This window comes from Colias croceus, chromosome 7 (genome assembly GCF_905220415.1).
Source record: "Colias croceus chromosome 7, ilColCroc2.1".
In the NCBI taxonomy this organism is placed as follows: domain Eukaryota; kingdom Metazoa; phylum Arthropoda; class Insecta; order Lepidoptera; family Pieridae; genus Colias; species Colias croceus.
In genome coordinates this window covers 10,957,997-10,959,288 of record NC_059543.1, presented here as the reverse complement: position 1 = coordinate 10,959,288, position 1,292 = coordinate 10,957,997, and positions in this window count along the sequence as shown.

The following is a 1,292-nucleotide window of genomic DNA, read 5'->3' as shown; positions in this document are numbered from 1 at the left end:
CGACTTTGTTTTAATTCATAAACCCCATACATACCCCATACTATACCTTCAAAGTAAGCACTTATCGGACTGAATTAATCTAATGAATAAACTGATGTAACAAGTGATAACTGCGTTAAAATCAACCGACTTCAAACTTGCACTTGCAAAATTTACAAATACCTACAGACAAAAATGCTCATAAAATAAAACTACTGGGCCTATCCGAATAAAATTTTTATGGGACCAATTCGACACCATCCCGCATCGAACAAAACTCGAGAAGAATCACGTAAATCGGTTCAGAAACCTCGGAGTAATCGGTGTACATACATAAAAAAAAACATACCGGCCGAATTGATAACCTCCTCCTTTTTTTTGAAGTCGGTTAAAAATGTAAACAACAGCAAGTTGTCTTAGAGCAGGAACTTGTTGGTTCTATGCATTGAGATAATATTAATATGGAGCAGACACCACGAACAAAATCTGTGCGCCAAGCGCGGCGGCGCGGCGCGCGCGAATGACGGCTAGACAGTCATAGATTATGCGATGTCACTGACTCACCGCTATAGAGGCGACACTTTGTTTCATTCTGTCTATTTTATTGGGTGCCACTCCTTACATGCACGTTGACTTGAAATTTTCTTTGTACTTACTTAATATTTATTTTAGGTATAAACTGACTTTACTACGCGGGGCTAACAATATCTGGCATATAATATAGGATGATGTAAATAGTGACGTCATATGGAATAATTTAATTTTTTCGTGTTTTAGGTTCAGTCAGGGCTATGGGAAGTTTTATTCCTTACAAATTGAGCCTTTTTTAGAAAAAAAAAAATAATTTTTCCCTTTCTTCACGGCCCAGACATGGAAACCTTGAATAGAAAAAATATTAATTACTTATCTCTGAACTAGCGGTCCGCCCCGGCTTCGCCCGTGGCACAATATTTCGCAATAAAAAGTAGCCTATGTTCTTTCTCAGGGTCTTAAGATTGTCTGTGCCAAAGGAGAATGCCCATGAAAGTATGGACCACAGTACAGTGTTGCGTCAATGCCAGAGTGGTTTTGGAGGGTTCTTCGATATTCCAAAGATTTTTACCAATTGATTTTTGTGTGATAAAAACAGGGGTTTTCAAGATATTGAGAAAAATGGGAAATAACCTCAAAACTTAAATAACCCCTATTTAGTTAGGTTTATGTGTGATTTAGGTAACATTTTATCGTCCAAAGGTTATTTTTCGATTTACATATTTAATCTATGCGTAGAGCTTATGCTTTCAGACAAAGTCTATCTGTTCATCGGCTAGTGT